The following is a 21,741-nucleotide window of genomic DNA, read 5'->3' on the forward strand; positions in this document are numbered from 1 at the left end:
TGGGGGGTGGGGACGGGATTTCTTTACCTGTGAAAACAAACTTGAGGGAAAAAATAACAAACGTTTTTTTTTTTCTAAAATGATATGATAGACATGTATTGTATTTACTTCCCACACATGCTCTGTTTTATTATGTGGCAACACATTCCAAAAGAACAACCAGCAGATAGTGGTGGCTGTAAAATAATATATTTTTTCACATCAATCAAACATCAGTATACAATTGTCACAGACTAGTTTTGGCTTATACTTCTCTAAGCCTTCATCAGTGTAAAGACACAATTAAACTCATGCATTTATATACTGTGTCACTGGCCAAGAAACCAATTACAGGTGTTCATTTAGTCCAGGGGCAAAAAGCCCTCCCAGTTTAATAATCCATTTTTTCTCTTTAGCATTAAGTAACTCATGCCATCCAGATTTATTGTATTTAATCCCTAAATTCTGTCTATAATAACAAAATTAAAAGATGCTGTTAGGTGGATTTCAGTATGTTTATACAGAGCATTTGGGTGTTTTTTATTTTTAATTTCACTGAAGTGTTCTGAAATTCCGTGTTTAAATGCTCTTGATGTTTGACCTACATAGAAAGCAGATAATTGCAAGTGGCCAAATAAATAACCCAATCTGAGCTGCAGTTTACAAAAAAAGGAATATCAAATACTGCACTGGTATTTTTACTACTAAAGCTATTCGTTTGTAATACCCTGCTACATTGTGTGCAGTGACCACATGGAAAACATCCTTTGACAATTTGTGTCTCAATAGTTCTTTGTAATCTTTCCTTAGGTTTATAATCACCTTGTTTATTGTAGTTAAAGAAGGACACCAACATTTTCCCATTCCTAAAGGAGAATTGGCACTCCGCTCCCAATATTTCAGAGAGCCTATTGTCTGCCCTAAGGATGTTCCAGTTACTTTGCACACTATCAGTAATGCCCCAATATTTCTACCATAAGTAGTCACTAGCCTTACTTGGCCTTTAGATCTACCCAGCTTGTTATGATACTGTAAATGTGTTTCCCTGTCCATAGCATTGACCATATTTCTGGGTTGCATGATATGGCCTGATCTATAGCCCCTTTCTTTAAATCTCTTGGTCAGGTCATCCCTGAAATACAAATAGGTGTCATTGTCTGAGCAAATACGTTTCACCCTCATGTATTGAGATTTAGGAATATTTCTACATATGTGAGGGGGATGAAAATTGGAGGCATGGAGAAGGGAATTATATTCGGGGAATTTACGATATACTTCTGTTGTCAAGGTGTTATCTGGAGCTCTAGTTATCAATACATCCAGGAAGATAATACTATCTTTGTGATGATTTACTGTAAATTCAATTCTCCATTTATTTTCATTCTGATATTCAACGAACTCTGTCAGATGTCCCACATCCGATCTCCATATCATCCAGCAGTCATCTAAATATCTTTTCCAGATATCTTTTTGGACTAGGTATGGATTATTTGAACTACCATAAATAATTTACTCTTCTATATATGCCATAAATATATCCACATGTATAGGAGCAAAAGAGACCCCCATAGCTGTACCTTTGATTTGTAGATAACATGTATTATGATAGAAAAAGACATTTTTAGTTAGTACATGCTTAGTTATACCCAGAAGAAGAGTCTTGAAACCTGGTGGATACAATTCTGACCTATATAACCAATATTCTAATGCCTGGATGCCTACCCAATGTGGAATATTGTTATAAAGGGCTTTGACATCCAGGGTACAGAGTATCCTGTCATCTTCTATTTGCATTTCAGAGATGACCTGTAAGAATTCTGTAGTGTCTTTCAGATGAGCCCTGACCCACTTTAATAATGGCTTCAAATACTTAGTTAAATATTGGGAGAGTGGCTCAGTCATGGATCCTCTTCCAGACACTATCGGTCTGCCAGGGAGATTATGCAGGTGTTTGTGTATTTTTGGTAGAAAGTATTATACTGGTTACTAGGGTCCAAAACTGGAAGCTGTTTCTTGATATTATCAGTAATGATTCCTTCTTCTACAGCTAATGATAGAAAATCATCTATCTGCTTTTGAAAATTTTTTGTAGGGTTATATGTAAGTTGCACATAATATCTGTTATCTGCCAATTGATTTTTAGCCTCTTTATCAAATTGTTCTCAGTTTTGCACCACCACAGCACTTCCTTTGATAGCTCTCAGAATAATTTGTGATTATTTGCTAAGTTAGAAATAGTATACATCTCTTGTGTAGTTATATTACTAGCTTTAATCTGGCGATTCCTGGAGTTGAAATGGAGATCTCTAAGGGTGGAATTTTGGAATGCTAGTACACTGTGATACATCGGAGGTGAAAACGTAGATTTGTGGTATCTAAAATGATCATGAACATCAGTGCTTACTTTATCCTGAAAAAACTACTTCAAGTTAAGAATTCTGCAAAACAAAACCCCATCTTTAGCAAAATAATCTTCTGAAACAAAGCAACCAGATATATATGATAGACCTTTATTAAGAATGCTTAATTCCAAGGAGGAGAGAGGGTAGGATGATATATTCAATACATTTCCTGCTAACGTTTCTGTACAAACTTCTGGAATAATCCCTCCATATTCTCTACATTTTCTATTTTTTCTACCCCCCCCCCCTTTTTGGTTTAACTCCTCAAAATTACTGGAGTTCTTCCTCTTTTGTGCTGGTGAGCCTGTAGATACTGATGTATCAATATCGTACCCAGAGGAGGAATCCTCCCCTGATGTATCAGATACCCCTGATTTTTTGAGTATTGATCTTGCGCTTTTTCTTTTGGCTGGGTTCCTGTACTGTTGTGAAAACCTAACATGCTTAACACTATCTTTGGAAAAGGGGTCCCCTTGTTCATAGCCTGTTACATCTCTAAGGATTTTTTTTCTTTTCTCCTATCTTTAAGTTGTGCTTCGAAATTAGTCAATTCAGTACTCAATTTTTTAAGACATAAAGAGTATGTGGACTGCCCCTCATATTCCTTAATCTGCTCACTTATCTTAGTAATAGCAGCAATTTCTGTATCTATTGTCCTATCATGGAACCCCATCAGTATTTCTACAAATTGCATTGTAGTTTTGTGTTGTGCATCTCTCCATTGCTGAAATAGGGCCTGATCAGGATTGTTCACCATTGGCTGAGTTCTAACTCTCAGACCTCTAGGTGTGACTCCTTTGACCGTATAGGCCTTGAATAATTTGTAATGCCACACATTGATCCTGAGGGAACGCATATGTTTAGTTAGGGTAGCAAATAATGCTTCACATGTATCATCCCTATTGACTGGTGTGGTCCCATTCTCTGATGTAGGTTCCATCCCAATACCAAAAATTGCCAGGTCCTCCCAATCAGAGGATAGTCCCCTTAACAAATTCGAAATATCCATATTGATTGGACTAAAAATTCAAATAGGAATATATGACCCCAGATATATAAATAATGGACAATATCAACCCCTGGCCATCATATCTGGACAATATCAGCCTAGGCTTAATAATCTCGCTTTGATCAAATCCAGTATTTCGTATAAGTCATAAATCTCTATATTGAGATATGTATTACCAATCCCAAAAGAGCCTGAGTCCAACTTCTCACTTCCAGTGTTGAGTCCACTTCATACTATATCTATGAAGTCATACCTTCATGATAAATAACTCTGTTTATCGTCCACTCAATAAATGGATATTAATCCCAATAAAACATACCAGACAATATACAATATATGAATAGGATCAGTGTACAGAACCAAATCAATCAGAAGGATATATTAATGAATCCAATGTGAACAAACCAGATATGTCCTTAATATAAATTTACCCCTCTATATCTGTATTTCTAATAGATAAAGTATTTGCGCCAGGGAAGGCTGATGGATATAATACATTCTTAATAAAGCTAATTAGTCTGTAAAAATCTATATAACATAGATACAGAGTCAGGCATTCACTTTAGATTCTCCCAGCATATATATCACCATTGACCAAATAGAAGGGATAAGTAATATTAGCATATTATCTATAGGGGGCCAACATACCAGAAAAAATAACTGGAATGTCTGCCCATAAAGCTCAATGTACTTTTAATATTATTAAATAAATCCCTCATTATTAACTTGCTCTAGATAGTAGGTAAGCCATTGGTTGAGCAGCAAAACATTAATCTCTCGGGTGCTTATTCACTTAATGTTGAAAATAAAATGTACCTTTATTAACTACCAGCCTAGACTTCGTGTTATCCACTTGTGATCTTAATCACACATGTCATAATGTTTCGAACCAGCAACAAACATATATCAAATATGCATTCAGTAATGAAAACTGCCCCTCAGAGATCTTTCCCGTCCATCCCTTAGCCTGATAGAATGTCATGAACATTTCAATCAACTCTTTCCATAAATAATGACAATCCATAGTTGATAGTGTAAAAAATACACTCTGTTTCCGCAACTTATTCCAATAGCATAATTCAGTGTCTCAAATTACTAGTTATCAATAGAAATTTCATTCCAAATAACCTAAGTGTCAGTAGTACATCCAAAACATACAAATCAGCGCTGGTTGTTACCAGTTTTGTGAACAATACATAGGCCCATTTCTATCTGATAAGTAAAATGCATTTCAATGTTCGGGTCTCATCATCCCACCCTGATAAGGCAGTAATGCCCATATCATATAATTAGTGTAGACCATATAACTGACTCAACAAAATAAGAAAGTCCACATATATCGTAGCTATTTATTATCAGTTAGGCATACATTACACAAGCCCCATTGCATTTTATTAGTTTACGACACATAGATTACAATTTTCAGGACTGATAACTTTGCCCTCTAGGACATAAATTCCCTTGTTAAAAAAGTAATACAAATTAAATAACTGATATCTCTCAAATAAGACACACATAGGACATACAAAATATTCTGTATATCCATTCAGTGCCCCTGAAACCCTATTAGCTCCGTTTGCATCCCTGTATACGCTGGCTTAGTATTCATAAACTAAATTAGTAAAAAATAGTAGCCAGATCCTGCCCAGAACTAACATTCCTGGTACATTTCCAGTATCAAAATATTAGACACTATTAAGTCCACACAGAGGTATACAATAAGTCCAGAAAAAATCTGTAGTTGTTGCATACAGTTTCCACATAAACAGTCAGCTCCAAAGAGTACATCTTAGCTATAATAAGAGCAAAAAGAGGGGTAGATCGATCCTGTTGTTATTCCAATGAGTCTCACAAAAAAGGAGTAGATGACAAAGAAAGTGTTAAGCTGTTGTAAAGCCCACCTACAAGATGGACTAATACCATCAGAACTAACACATCCCCCTGAGTTGTTAGGTATATCCATAGGAAAACCACTTGTTTGCTGGACTCAGTTCAGATTATACAGTCAACCCAAACAGGGACAAATGCCCTTACTTAGGAAAGGAGCCAAACAGTTTAAACCGTCCCTGCTGTTGTTCCAGTGGAAATTGCATATCATAGTCTCTGTGATCTCCAAGACTAGTGGTCGCTACTGGAACACACCAAAAAATAGGCTATAACGATAATAAAAACAGAAATACACGTTACCCTATTTGTATTTCTGAGTAACAGCACTGTAGTGAAATGTTCAGGACCCAAACATGGAGTATATAACGGCCACTTCTGCAGATGCTCGCTTTTCTTTACCAAATACCGAAAAACCACCATATATACAGTCCAAAAAGGAGAAACTGTTACTCGTTAGATTGTTGGCCCTTTTAAGGTTATAACAGGCTAAAAAATATATTGGAATACATCAAGATTAGATTTTTACCCAAAAACCCTCCAGCTCCACAGGCCCACAGCAGAAAAGAGGAGAAAACCAGTCTAAAATGGATTCCTGCAAGTAAGGCATCTGCAAGGTCTCAAAATACCCACACATTCCAAAAGAACAACCAGCAGATAGTGGTAGCTGTAAAATAATATATTTTTTCACATTAATCAAACATCAGTATACAATTGTCACAGGCTGGTTTTGGCTTATACTTCTCTAAGCCTTCATCAGTGTAAAGACACAATTAAACTCATGCATTTATATACTGTGTCACTGGCCAAGAAACCAATTACAGGTGTTCATTTAGTCCTGGGGCAAAAAGCCCTCCCAGTTTAATAATCCATTTTTTCTCTTTAGCATTAAGTAACTCATGCCATCCAGATTTATTGTATTTAATTCCAAAAATTCTGTGTATAATAACAAAATTAAACTTTGCTGTTTGGAGGATTTCAGTATGTCTATACAGAGCATTTGTGTGTTTTTTATTTTTAATTTCACTGAAGTGTTCTGAAATTCTGTGTTTAAACACTCTTGATGTTTGACCTACATAGAAAGCAGAGTAATTGCAAGTGGCCATATAAATAACCCAGTCTGAGCTGCAGTTTACAAAAAAGGAATATCAAATACTGCACTGGTATTTTTACTACAAAAGCTATTTGTTTGTAATACCCTGCTACATTGTGTGTAGTGACCACATGGAAAAGATCCTTTGACAATTTGTCCCTCAATAGTTCTTTGCAACCTTTCCTTAGGTTTATAATCACCTTGTTTATAGTGGTTAAAGAAGGATGCCAAATTTTTCCCATTCCTAAAGGAGAATTGGCACTCCGCTCCCAATATTTCAGAGAGCCTATTGTCCGCCCTAAGGATGTTCCAGTTACTTTGCACACTATCAATTAATGCCCCAATATTTCTACCATAAGTAGTCACTAGCCTTACTTGGCCTTTAGATCTAAAGTTAAAAAAGAAAAGCCAGCACTAAACTCCTGGAATCAGGCAATCTTCATTTAATGTCCAAATTCAAGACAGCAACATAACATAACCGTACACCAACATGGTTGTACCGGTTTCGGTAAATCCTTCATCAGCAACCAAACATGATGTACAAAATAAAGACAAAAACTAACTTCCTGTCTTGCAACTTATATAAACTTCATAAAGGAAGCATGGAGCGACCTCTAGTGCATCAATAAAATAGTGCACTAGTTCAAAAATACATGAAATGTGTTACAAATGAACCCAGTTGTCCCAATTATATAAATGAGTATATAAACCCAAATATAACAACAAAAATATAAAACAACCATATGAATTGGATACCTCAAAAATGATCATTCAAGCCAGGGGAAAATAGAGCCTCTAGTTTGATGATCCACATTTTCTCTTTATAAGTGAGCTTATCATGTAGAACATGGGCTTGTACATGTCTGTCCTTGATGTGATCAATGACCATAAAACAAAAATTGCCCGTAGGGTGTTTAGAAATGTGTTTATATAATGAACTGGACCCCTTTAATATCACTAAGATGTTCCCCTATCCTAACTTTAAAAGGACGGGAAGTTTGTCCAACACAGAAAGATCGGCAATTGCACTGGGCCAAATAAATCACCCAAGATGTACTGCAATTGGCAAAACATAATATATCATAAACTTGTGGACAATTTTGTGAAGAAAAAGTCCGACATTTCAACACCCTGGGGCAGTAGGTACAATGACCACATGATTAGCATCCAAAAACAGGGCCTGTAAAAAGGTGAGCTTGAGTAATGGAACATGTATCTCTGTAATAAACCTTCTTGTAATGACTAAAGAGAGAGCCCAAAGACCGCCCTTTCCGAAATGAGTAATGACACCGGTCCCCTACATATTTCTCTAAGACATTATCCGATTTTAACAGATACCAATACTTACAGATAATGTTCATGAATCCAACTGTATTCCTCCCATAAGTTGTAACCAATCTAAGCAAATCAGACTTGACATGATCCTGATTTTGATAGAATAATAAATCAGTTCTATCTTGCTGATTTGCAAAACGATTGGCCCTCATGATGTCACCCCCTGCATAACCCCTGCTTTTAAACCTGGTGATAAGATCCCTCCAGTGATGGTTGTACGTGGAGGAACTGGAACAAATCCTTCTAACACGAAGGAATTGGGAGTTGCCTGATTCCAGGAGTTTAGTGCTGGCTTTTCTTTTTTAACTTTGGTTTGGTTTTTTGAGCCGTGCACCAGCCGTTCGTGCAGGAGGAGGTTTTGGACTTACTGAAGGTTTTTGTCTCTTGCTGATGGCTTCCCCTGGATGGTGTCGGATATTTGGATCAGAAATCCTTGGAGCACCCTATAATACGGTGGAATGATGGTCGTTTGGTGTTTTGGATGCTGATTCTTCCTTTTTCAAGGCCCTTAGTTTCTGTTTGGATGTTCCCAGTTGAATCTGGGTTCATATTGGGACCTTGTGGTCGTTTGAACTGAGGATTAAAAGTGACACATTTTTTCTTTTTTGTTTGGCAGCACATTTCATGAGGACTATATTTTTGCAAGTATCTACCAATGTTTATTATTTTATGTTTGTCAATTGTTATATATCTTGTATGGTATCATATCTATGACAAGTTTAGATAATTGTTCAACCTGATATGTTGGTTGTTTTCAAACATATTTGCATTCTTATGTCATGTATTGCCATCATTATTATTAATATGGACAGGTTATGAGCCATATATATCTTTCAGATATGTTATATGTCTGTCCTTTTTATCCGTATTTAGGCCTCAGTTTATTTTTTACATAAGTGTTGTTGTGGGCCAAATTTTTGGTTAGTTTCATTTGGTTTACTTCCAAAAGCTGGCCTCTATAACAGTTTTTTACAGGTTGAACAGCTTATTATATGTCAAGTTGGTGGGCTTTTGAGTTTACATGTACTTTGATATGCATTTTATATGCATTATTTCCCTTCTCTGCAATTGGTAGTGTGGATTTAGTGGGTTACAAGGGTGGAAGTCTTTTGCCACCCCCCCTTTTTTTTTGTCTCTGGGCTTTTTGTAGGTTTAGAAATTTTTCTTTTTTCTTTTATCTTTTTTGATGGTACATGTTATGTGATATACCATACCTTGGGGGTTGTTTCTGTAGGGTTTATTTGGTCCATCCTAAAAGTTTTTTGGTTTTAAATTTTTTTTTTTTGGTTTATTATTAGCAGATTTGGACCATTTTTATTTCATTATTCCGGACGCCAGGATAGCCCTTCTGAATATATTTAATTTATTTAAATTTCTTTGTTTTTTTGCTTTTTCACCACTGGCCAAGGACACTCATATGTTTTTTATATTTGGGATTCAACATGCACATATATATGGCCCCTTTTTGATTACATTGTGTGAGCTTTTTGTAGGCTCATTTCAGGCTTTTTTATAAGCTTGTTGGCTATAATAGTATTCTATTGGGGCCTTGAGTTTAGATATTTTTGATATCTGTGATTATATATGGTTCCCTTGTGGTTTTTGAAGTATAATAATAAGGTAGCCACATGGTTTCACCTAATTTGGAGTGTATTTAAGATTTAAGGTTGGTTACATGAATTATGCATTTAGCATACTGATTGTCCAACCATTTGTTCATGTAATATATTCAGTGTGGAACCTATATTTTTCACATTTGTTACACATATCTTTGTATTTGATACTGAATTTGTGTTCATTTTTGGCCAGGGATGGAATTAGCAAATTTAATTAAAGGTTTGGCTTCAGACTCTGAGGATCTGGGTATTTCTGGCCTAGCTTCGGGTTCAGGGGATGTTGTTCCGGGTGTCTGGGATCTCATTCAGGATTGCAATTTAGCTTTTGCTAAATTGACCAAGGACCTCATTTCTCTTCGTAAAAATGTTTGGCATTTAAAATTATTTCGGGCTTATCAATGTAGAAAAATAGTTCCTAGGGGACTTAGGGTTAAGATTCAACCCATGGTGGCTGAACCAGATGAATGTCTTCTCACACAATGGGCCGAGGCCCAACAAAATGTTTCTATGACTTTTGTTGATCTTTTGAGTAGCCTTTTATGAGAGGAAGGTTGAACAGCAAATTGCCAATGTATTGCAGATTACTAAAACTGTGGAGGTGTTTTCTGCACTTCCTTGCTATAAAGATAATATTGGAAAACTTGGCAAGAAATTGGCAACTCTGGATTTAGGTTTGAAGGATAGGAAGGTCAAGAAATTTAATAGGGATGTGGGGGACTATGACAGGGGGAAGCCATTTGATTTGCGACCTAGGGTCAAATTTGATATGCCTATAGATTCATCTAAGAGAATGAGAGTCACTAGCCTAAACCTATTCTGAAGAAAAGGAGCAGGGAGTCTATGCCATCTACTGATGACTCATCCTCCAATACTGAATGGGAGGATACTCATATCAGCATTTCTCCTGTTTCCAAGAAGAATAATTTGGACAGAGGCTTTATCGGAAAGACCCCTTTAGGCATAAGTCCCAGAGATGAGGGGGGAGGAAGCATCACAAACCCAGATGGGCTGGGGGACATCCTTCAACAGATGACCAGGATTTAGTATCCAATGTTAATAATGTGCATAATATTTCCTCAGTGGTATTGAATGACCAACAAGTTGATATATTAAATAAAGGACTAAGTTTTGTCCCTGGGTTTTTTTTCCAAGAACATCATTTTACTGAAGATGTGGTTAAATTTTGTCGAAATTTGAATTTGAAATGCTTTTTTCATGGGACTGATTGTGATGCCTCTGAGGTTAGGGAATTTCGCTTCCGTGCCTCCAGGTTCAGGCCACCTATGCAACCCATTGTCCAAACATTTCAAAATGTTGTCCTCAAGGATTTACATTTGTATTTACATAAACAGGACAAGCTTAAAGATAATCTGAACAAAAATCAGAGAATGCGTTTGGAGAAACTGATTAACAGCAAAGACATTGTTGTTCTTTCAGTGGACAAGGGTGGAGCAGTGGTGGTCCAGGATCTGGGGGACTATGAAGCTGAAGCTGATCATCAGTTATCTAACCATAATCATTATCAGGAAATGCAGGCGGATCCCGCTTTGCAATTTAAAAAGGATGTCGGCAAGTTTTTGGATTTGGCTACAGAGGAGGGCATTATTAATGATGAAGTGTGTCATCAACTCAAGGTTGATTTTCCAAGCAGGCAATATATTTATTTTCTCCCGAAGATCCACAAAGACCCTACAAGGCCGCCCGGGAGACCGATTGTATCAGGCAGGGGTTCCCTTACGGAACCCTTTTCTGAATTCCTCACAATATATCTAAAACCACTTTTGGCACATATACGTTCTAGAATTCAAGATACTACACAGTTCCTATCCATTATCTCTGAGACCCAACTAGAGTCTCATTGGATTTTATGCACCTTAGATGTCACCTCCCTATATACCAGTATTCCCCATTGGGCAGGACTTTTGGCCCTGCAATATTGGTTGGATAAGGTTAATATCTATAAGCCTGGTTTTAATACCCTCTTGGTATGCATGACTGAACAGGTCCTGATTCACAATGTGTTCTTTTTTAAGAACAGATGTTTTTGGCAGACACAGGGCACTGCTATGGGGGCTTCTTTTCCCCCCATTTATGCAGGCTTATTTATGGCGTATGTGGAGGACCAGGTAATTTATGACATCAGTCACAATATCTATATTAACGAGATGGATATTTGGAGGAGGTAGCTTGATGACTGCTGGATGGTGTGGAGAGCTAGTGAGGAATTCCTTTTTGAATTCCTTGAGTATCAAAATGGCAATATATGGGGGATTGAGTTTAAGCTGACATTTTCTAGATCTGAAATTATGTTTTTGGATGTTTTGGTAAAAAGAAAGGTCACCAACACTCTTGAGAGTGAGATATTTAGAAAATTTTCTCAATTCAATACCTTATTACATGCCACTAGTTTCCACCCCCAGCATGTCATCAAGAACATCCCCAAGTCCCAATTCATTCGTGTTAGAAGGATTTGTTCCAGTTCCTCCACATACGACCATCACAGGACGGATCTTTTCACCAGGTTTAAAAGTAGGGGTTATGTAGGGGGTGACATCACGAGGGCCAATAATTTTGCAAATCAGCAAGATAGAACTGATTTATTATTCTATCAACATCAGGATCATGTCAAGTCTGATTTGCTTAGATTGGTTACAACTTATGGGAGGAATACAGTTGGATTCATGAACATTATCCGTAAGTATTGGTATCTGTTAAAATCGGATAATGTCTTAGAGAAATATGTAGGGGACTGGTGTCATTACTCATTTCGGAAAGGGCAGTCTTTGGGCTCTCTTTTTAGTCATTACAAGAAGGTTTATTACAGAGATACATGTTCCATTACTCAAGCTCACCTTTTTACAGGCCCTGTTTTTGGATGCTATCCATGTGGTCATTGTACCTACTGCCCCAGGGTGTTGAAATGTCTTACTTTTTCTTCACAAAATTGTCCACAAGTTTATGATATATTATGTTTTGCCAATTGTAGTACATCTTGGGTGATTTATTTGGCCCAGTGCAATTGTCGATCTTTCTATATTGGACAAACTTCCCGTCCTTTTAAAGTTAGGATAAGGGAACATCTTAGTGATATTAAAAACAAAAAGGGGTCCAGTTCATTATATAAACACATTTCTAAACACCCTACGGGCAATTTTTGTTTTATGGTCATTGATCACATCAAGGACAGACATGTACAATCCCATGTTCTACATGATAAGCTCACTTATAAAGAGAAAATGTGGATCATCAAACTAGGGGCTCTATTTTCCCCTGGCTTGAATGATAATTTTTGAGGCATCCAATTCATATAGTTGTTATATTTTTGTTGTTATATTTGGGTTTATATACTCATTTATATAATTGGGACAACTGGGTTCATTTGTAACACATTTCATGTATTTTTGAACTAGTGCACTATTTTATTGATGCACTAGAGGGCGCTCCATACTTCCTACAGGAAGTTAGTTTTTGTCTTTATTTTGTGCATCATGTTTGGTTGCTGATGAAGGATTTACCGAAACCGGTACAACCATGTTGGTGTACGGTTATATTATGTTGCTGTCTTGAATTTGGACATTAAATGAAGATTGCCTGATTCCAGGAGTTTAGTGCTGGCTTTTCTTTTTTAGCTTTGGTTTGGTTTTTTGAGCCGTGCACCAGCCGTTTGTGCAGGAGGAGGTTTTGGACTTACTTTAGATCTACCCAGCTAGTTATGATACTGTAAATGTGTTTCCCTGTCCATAGCATTGACCGTATTTCTGGTCAATACTCAGAAAATCAGGGATATCTGATACATCAGGGGAGGATTCCTCCTCTGGGTATGATATTGATACATCAGTATCTACAGGCTTACCAGCACAAAAGAGGAGGAACTCCAGTAATTTTGAGGAGTTAAACCAAAAAAGAGGACGGGGTAGAAAAAATAGAAAATGTAGGGAATATGGAGGGATTATTCTAGAAGTTTGTACAGAAACATTAGCAGGAAATGTATTGAATATATCATCCTACCCTCTCTGCTCCTTGGAATTAAGCATTCTTAATAAAGGTCTATCATATATACCTGGTTGCTTTGTTTCAGAAGATTATTTTGCCAAAGATGTGGTTGAGTTTTTGCAGAATTCTTAACCTGAAGTTGTTTTTTCAGGATAAAGTAAGCACTGATGTTCATGATCATTTTAGATACCACAAATCATGTTTTCACCTCCGATGTATCACAGTGTACTAGCATTCCAAAATTCCACCCTTAGAGCTCTCCATTTCAACTCCAGGAATCGCCAGATTAAAGCTAGTAATATAACTACACAAGAGATGTATACTATTTCTAACTTAGCAAATAATCACAAAAGAGTTATTCTGAGAGCTGACAAAGGAAGTGCCTTGGTGGGAACAATATGATAAAGAGGCTAAAAATCAATTGGCAGATAACAGATATTATATGCCACTTACATATAACCCTACAAAATTTTTTCAAAAACAGATAGATGATTTTCTATCATTAGCTGTAGAAGAAGGAATCATTACTGATAATATCAAGAAACAGCTTACAATTTTGGAACCTAGTAACCAGTATATATATTTTCTACCAAAAATACACAAACACCTGCATAATCTCCCTGGCAGACCGATAGTGTCTGGAAGAGGATCCATGACTGAGCCACTCTCCCAATATTTAACTAAGTATTTGAAGCCATTATTAAAGTGGGTCAGGGCTCATCTGAAAGACACTACAGAATTTTTACAGGTCATCTCTGAAATGCAAATAGAAGATGAATGGATACTCTGTACCCTGGATGTCAAAGCCCTTTATAAAAATATTCCACATTGGGCAGGCATCCAAGCGTTAGAATATTGGTTATATAGGTCAGAATTGTATCCACCAGATTTCAACACTCTTTTTCTTTGTCTAACTGAGCAGGTCCTAATTAAAAATGTTTTTTTCTATCATAATACATGTTATCTACAAATCAGAGGTACAGCTATGGGGGCCTGTTTTGCTCCTATATATGTGGATATGTTTATGGCATATATAGAAGGGCAAATTATTTATGATAGTTCTTATAATCTGTACCTAGACCAAATAGATATCTGGAAAATATATTTAGATGACTGCTAGATGGTCTGGAGATTGGATGTGGGACTTGTGACCGAGTTCGTTGAATATCTGAATGAAAATAAATGGGGAATTGAATTTACAGTAAATCATCACAAAGATAATATTACCTTCCTGGATGTATTGATAACTAGAGCTCCAGATAACACCTTGACAACAAAAGTATATCGTAAATTCGCATCCCCCTCACATATGTAGAAATATTCCTAAATCTCAATACATGAGGGTGAAATGTATTTGCTCAGACAATGACACCTATTTGCATTTCAGAGATGACCTGACCAAGTGAATTAAAGAAAGAGGCTATTAATCAGGCCATATCATGCAAGCCAGAAATATGGTCAATGCTATGGACAGAGAAACACTTTTACAGTATCATAACAAGCAGGGTAGATCTAAAGGCCAATTAAGGCTAGTGACTACTTATGGTAGAAATATTGGGGCATTATTGATAGTGTGCAAAGTAACTTGAACATCCTTAGGGTGGACAATAGGCTCTCTGAAATATTGGGAGCAGAGTGTCAATTCTCCTTTAGGAATGGGAAAAATGTGGTATCCTTCTTTAACCACTATAAACAAGGTGATTATAAACCTAAGGAAAGGTTACAAAGAACTATTGAGGGACAAATTGGCAAAGGATCTTTTCCATGTGGTCACGGCACACAATGTAGCAGGGTATTACAAACGAATAGCTTTAGTAGTAAAAATACCAGTGCAGTATTTGATATTCCTTTTTTTGTAAACTGCAGCTCAGATTGGGCTATTTATTTGGCCACTTGCAATTGCTCTGCTTTCTATGTAGATCAAACATCAAGAGCGTTTAAACATGGAATTTCAGAACACTTCAGTGAAATTAAAAATAAAAAACACACAAATGCTCTGTATAAACATACTGAAATCTACCTAAAAGCATCTTTTAATTTTTTTATTATAGACAGAATTTTAGGAATTAAATACAATAAATCTGGATGGCATGAGTTACTTAATGCTAAAGAGAAAAAATGGATTATTAAACTGGGAGGGCTTTTTGCCCCAGGACTAAATGAACACCTGTAATTGGTTTCTTGGCCAGTGACACAGTATATAAATGCATGAGTTTAATTGTGTCTTTACACTGATGAAGGCTTAGAGAAGTATAAGCCAAAACTGGCCTGTGACGATTGTATACTGATGTTTGATTGATGTGAAAAAATATATTATTTTACAGCCACCACTATCTGCTGGTTGTTCTTTTGGAATGTGTGAGTATTTTGAGACCTTGCAGATGCCTTACTTGCAGGAATCCATTTTGGACTTATTATGTGGCAAATCAGAAAATACTTATATTACTGGACTGAGCAGGACTAAACAACAATGCCGTAACTGTAGCAAAGTCCAGTATGTCTAAATTTGGTAATAATGGCTGTTTTGGGTCATTATACCACATAAAACCACATAAGTTATGCATTGCTTACATACATGTTTATTATATATATATATATATATATATATATATATATATATATATATATATATGTATATGGATCTAATTCATATGTTCAGCACTTCAAAATGCCGAATTTCATATAACTGAGCCATATGATTGACATTTGAAATGTTGAACATATTAAAAACAAAAGTAAAAAACAACAAACACCTACCAAAACACTGCTAGCAGGGGGGCAAGCCCCCCTGCACCCCCTGTGGGGGGTTCCACCCCCACACCCCCGTAACTTCAATATACCAACTCTGAAATCATACTACAGTGCAGGAATGGAAATCTCTCCATTCCACACTGTACGGAGATGCTGGCTCTGCATTGTCGGCATTTCATATGTCGATCATATGGTCTTGCCCATATGATATTCCGCATTTTGATGTGTTGACAATGTGAAGGGGACCCATATATATATATATATATATATATATATATGGTTCTACCTGACATAGTCGAAACCACACAACACCGACAACCACATCACCGACACCACATATTCGACAGTCCATAAACACGAAACCACACATAACCGACAACGAAATAACCGACGGTACACAAACACGAAACCCCATACACTGCACACACCACAATAACAATTAAAAACAAAACACATCCCCATTCCACAAACCACACACACAACACAAGCACACCAAAATCCTTACAAGCCCACACTAAACCTTACCCTAACCCTAAGGTCCGTCACTATCGCACACTTACCTACCCGCTCCTAACCCTAACTCACTTAACCCGCCCCTATCGCTCCCTAACCCTAACTCACTTAACCCACCCCTATCCCTCCCTAACCCTAACTCACTTAACCCACCCCTATCGCTCCCTAACCCTAACTCACTTAACCCACCCCTATCGCTCCCTAACCCTAACTCACTTAACCCACCCCTATCCCCACAGACCGTCCAATCTCCACACTTACCTGCCTCGCACCCTAACGTCCGTCACTACCGCATACTCACACAGCCTTTCCCCATGTCGGCATCCTCGGCGTTGGTGTTGTCATCCGTCGTGTCGGTCTTCTGCATTGTCGATGTTCTGCCACTCGCGATTCGCGTCGGTCTTCTTCGATTTCGATCTTCTGGAGCTCCGGATTCCGATGTCGGTCTTCTGCGCTGTCGACGAAGTCAGGTAGAACCATATATATATATATATATATATATATAAATGGAATGTGTGTCTTGTATGCATAACCTTCAGGTGCTGTCTGGTAATAGGTTAATGCTGAAAGACCAGGTGTCAGCAGTCATAAAGACAGCCCTGGGGATTCAATAAACTCTATGCAGGTTTTGCGCAAAGCCTACATTGAGTTTAATATGTTTGACCTGTAAGCAGTCGTGGTAATTACATATTCATCCCATGCACTGCATTTAAATGTAAACAAGAGTGGTTGCATGTAAAGCAACACGGACAGCAACAGACATGTACACCTGCTTACCTACTGGCAAATGAGGTCTGCGGGATTACAAGGAATGCCACAATGATTACCAGGGTTAATAATATAGCAATGTATATGTTCCAAACACATTGCAGGACAGTGTATACTTTGCAGAGTTTTGTGGAATCCTTTTTCATGCATTCTGTACAAAAGTTATGTAAATGATCCGTAATGGTACATGGACTGCCAGTTAAAATAAGCGTGTGTATTGAATAGGAACACACAGATGAATTGTAGGAATGAACACAGGAAAAGAAGACAGGTAAAACATCTTAATGTACATTTGATGAGGACATGTAAATGATGACAATTATAACAAGAGCACTAATCACATGACAGTTATAACAGGAACACTAATAACATATTGACATGATACGGTATTGGCTGCACAGTGAAAATATATATTATGTGACTGTATCACAAGGTGACATAACAATGGAGAAGATGTCTTTGTGATATAACCATCCTGACCTGAACAATGGAGAGGAGCTCTATCAGGGATGTTATACAGAATAAGGGTTAGGTGCATATTGTGAAGCTGTGCAAACTGAGTTGCCTGAATATGACTGTAATATCAGCATAGGTCTCTACCAAGTGGGACATATAATTACAGGCTCATGAACAACAATAAAGAATAGCACACACAATCATGGACAATATCAGGTTAATACCACCATTAATCTCCTGTCTATGACATAACATATGTGATTGTGAGTGATCATAGATTGTTCTACACAAACACACTTGTATGACTATTATGAGATGTCAGCAATCTATGAGGGCAGTCAAGCACACCATCCTGACACTGTAACATCTGCTGGAGGGGTTAGGAGGGACACTGCTATTCCTGTATGTGACATGATCAATCCAGATTAGTTGACAGATGTGTATGGTATGTATATGGCACAATCCACACTGTCACAAATGTAACCCATGCTATTAATGTTGTCAAATAGCTATGTGTGTACTGTGTGCATCACCAACACAGATGTCACACACAAATCTGGTATAATACCTTGATGGGGGTTTCAGACCATCAGATAGTAATGTTTATGCAACAGAAAGAATGCCTAGGTATGGCAAATAAGATGTGTGGGACCTCACTGTGGCAAAGGTGGTCCACTTGAGTTACATATCCCTGGAAGATGTATAGGGAGATGCATGAAAAAGGGTGCATTGCACTCAGTTATTGGTATGATGAAGGCTGTGAATTATGGAAGTATTACGGCCTTTGATGTGAATGCATGCATTCAGGAGTTGTGTTAAAAACAGGGGAGTAGTCACCACTGTGGGCACATGTTGATGGACGTTCCACGTACCATCTACCTCAGTACACAGGTCACATACCACTTGGTCTGCTCATAGGGGTGTGATGTCAAACGTATCATTGTGTTGTGCATTTGTTTTCTTAATGTAACAAATCCCCCCATGTTTTTGTTTCATCTCATGTGTCTCTGTGGCTGTGGCAGCAATCTTTGGGGTGTGTTGCTACAGTCTATATTATACTAATATCACAGCACAAGTCTAACTTGGACAGTGTAGGACAACAGCTTATAGGGGATGGCATCAGCAGTGTCTGGTGAGGAGAAGATGGTAAAAGCAGTGTCTCACACGCTGGTGTAAAATGTTTTCTCTAAGGTCAACCAAGTGTGCAAACACACACACACACACACACACACACACACACACCAATTGAGTACAGTGAGAACAGAGCCCCTACCTATCTAAGTAAACTGACTAGAGATCACAACACAAGTCTGACTTGGAGAGTGTCAGACAGCACTATATATGTGATGACATCAACAGTGTCTAGTGAGGGGAAGATGGTGATAGCAGTGTCCCTCATGCTGGTGAAAAATGTTCTCTCTAAAGTCAAGCTAGAGCAACAGACACACACACACACACACAGCAGTTGACTGCAATAAGAACAGAACCCCTACTTATCTAAGTACATGGACTAGAGAATGCAGTACTTTATGCACGTGCCACAGTACATATCTGGCTTTTACAAGGCTGCAGGACAATTTATTGTGGATAACGTCACCACTGAATGTTTGAAAGAATATCTTGGCCAGCCTGCATGAAATGGATGTGTAGGCATGTCCAACTGTCAAAATATTGGTGCTTCATGGGATTGTAGTGGTGACTGCAGGATATGCAGTTATGGTCTGCTGACTAGACAGATAGACACAAACACCAGTTGGCTGCAGTGAGAACGGAACCCCAACTATCTAAGTTCACTGACATTGGATGTTTGAGAAAAGATGTTGGGAGGCCTGTATGAAATGGATAGCTATCCATCTTCAACTGTCAAGATATTAAAGTTCTATATGTTACAAGATAGATGAGAATGCAATGTGTAGTGTTTGCTGTTCTGTTTCCAATGTGCAGGTATACTATAAGAGACAACGTTACAAACTGTATGCAAAAGGGTGTCCACATTACTACAACTATTGGAAAATCTGAATGTTTATTGCCATTATAAAGATGCACATAGTATATAAGAAAGCATTTGTTATTTATTTCTGTAGTGTAGTTGATATATTTGTGGACAAAACAAATACCAAGAGACCAAATTTGCAGTGCATGGGGAGGTAACAGATGCTACAGTTTAAATATGTGTTCTTTTCTTAAAAAGTGCCTTCTCTTTGTTTGTGTTTTTTACATATACCTTCATGGGATGAAGACTAAATGGACAGTAAACAAAAGTAAAATATGCTATTTTTCACTTTCCATAGCGCACCGCCGAGCAGCTGGTTTGCACTATCCATGGGAAAGTGTCTGTGCATGCAAGATACACATTTCTACTGCTTTCCCTATTGAGCATAGTTAAGCGGTGAGAAAACATGATCCTCACTGTTAAAATTACGAGGGTTCTCAGTATTGAGTGTATGAAACGCACCTGCTGCTTAGCTGACTCTATGGCAGCGGGTGTAAATGCATTGACACATTTCTTTTGGAGACCAGATGATATAGTGTTCAAATACAGGTATATGTAATAGTTTTAAATAACTATTTATAATGCAATTAAATAATTCTTTACTCTACATTCACTGTGTGTTACCTTAGCCTAGCCTGTTTATGTGACATTCCACGAAGATAGCCGTACCATTGAAGAGCCTTCACCGCCGCTTGGCATTGGTGAGTGATGCCAAACTTTGTGCAAATACAGAGGCCAAAAAGTGAAGGGCTCCATTGCTTTTTTTTGTATTTAGGTGTGCTGTGTGTGATTCTGCTTTTTGACCAGATTAAAGGTGTTAAAATTGGGTAGATAGGAAAGTGGGGAAATGGGGGAGCAACCAGGGGGGAGAACAAAGGGAATGCAATATAGGAATGTGCAGGAGGGTGGTAGGAAACAACCATAGCTATCCACTTTTTCAACAGTGTAAAAGGAAAATATGTATAGAATATTAACTGAATTTAGACTGTCACATCAACAGAAAAGGGTGACAACAATGCAATCATGTTGTACAGCCAAATGGACCAAATCAAGTGAGCCACTGATATGATTTAATCACCCCAGAGGAGGGCAGCTGCAGTGGCTGTGGACAGATGGCTAATTGGGGGGACATGCTACAGAACCACCACTGACTCAAAGTGAAGAGTTCCTGTCCACTGTCAGGGATCCAAAGAGCTCAGTGGAAAGTGCACGATAGCATGTGACTGATATTGGTGCTGCTGTTTCAAGAAGGACAAGTATGTCCCAGAAGGAGCTTCCAGGTAGGCTTACCTTATGTGACTTGTTAAATATTTCTTTTATAGTAAAATATTAAGTATGTTTAACAATTTTTTTTTTTTGGGGGGGGACTAGATATAGATTGATTCAGTTAACAACACATTCCGGTTCATTACACATGGGCTTGTGGTGGATGTGCCATCCAAGTTTCTGTTAAATGTGTTGTTAATGGACATATAAATGCCCAAAAGGTTTTCACCCTGTGTTACTGTTATTGTGATGATGTTTTCCTTACATTTTGCTTAATGTCTTCCAAAACCATCCTCCCTAGCAGGTGTGGAGTCATCCAAACATGTTAAGCCAAACATTTTATTTCGGTATTGATGAGTAGTTCACAGAAATATTTATTTTACCCGTATGTGTGATGTGAGCATCAGGACTGTGTGTGTATTGCTGTACCATCTGTAACAGTGGCAACAGTGTTAGTTTGTTAGTGTATATTGAACTGTAGTATTGTAGCTATTCATTTCTTTCCTGTGTTTGTTGCTTATTATCACAGATGATCCTGACAGTGGAAGTGCAGGACTCTTACCTCCTGTATCGTCAGACTCTAATGATAATGATGGTGGGTAAACAGAGGCACAGTTGGAGGGTGTAGAGGTTAAATCTGACACTGAGGTTGACATTCAGCCATCCCCTGTAATTGTATTGGA

General features: G+C 37.7%; 1 protein-coding gene across 5 annotated transcripts in view; it reads left to right on the forward strand.

Annotated features, from left to right (window-relative positions):
* COL8A2 (collagen type VIII alpha 2 chain) overlaps positions 1-21,741 on the forward strand; it is a 1,617,206-nt gene that overhangs the window by 1,422,909 nt on the left and 172,556 nt on the right. The window lies entirely within an intron of this gene.

The sequence above is a fragment of the Protopterus annectens genome, chromosome 1.part2 (genome assembly GCF_019279795.1).
Source record: "Protopterus annectens isolate FY-2018-M chromosome 1.part2, PAN1.0, whole genome shotgun sequence".
NCBI classification, from domain to species: Eukaryota; Metazoa; Chordata; order Ceratodontiformes; family Protopteridae; genus Protopterus; species Protopterus annectens.